This window comes from Mustelus asterias, chromosome 16 (genome assembly GCF_964213995.1).
Source record: "Mustelus asterias chromosome 16, sMusAst1.hap1.1, whole genome shotgun sequence".
NCBI lineage: Eukaryota > Metazoa > Chordata > Chondrichthyes > Carcharhiniformes > Triakidae > Mustelus > Mustelus asterias.
Window position 1 is genome coordinate 88,386,791 of NC_135816.1, and position 526 is coordinate 88,387,316.

Genomic DNA, 526 nt, shown 5'->3' on the forward strand with positions numbered 1-526 from the left:
TCCCACACCCTCTCTCCCACACCCTCTCTCCCACACCCTCTCTCCCACACCCTCTCTCCCACACCCTCTCTCCCACACCCTCTCTCCCACACCCTCCCTCCCACACCCTCCCTCCCACACCCTCTCTCCCACACCCTCTCTCCCACACCCTCTCTCCAACACCCTCCCTCCCACACCCTCCCTCCCACACCCTCCCTCCCACACCCTCTTTCTCACACCCTCTTTCTCACACCCTCTCTCTCACACCCTCTCTCTCACACCCTCTCTCTCACACCCTCTCTCACACACCTACTCTCACACACCTACTCTCACACACCCTCTCTCACACACCCTCTCTCACACCCTCTCTCTCACACCCGCTCTCACACACCCTCTCTCACATACACGCTCTCACACGCCCTCTCTCACACGCCCTCTCTCACACGCCCTCTCTCACACGCCCTCTCTCACACGCCCTCTCTCACACGCCCTCTCTCACACGCCCTCTCTCTCACACCCTCTCTCTCACACCCTCTCTCTCACACCC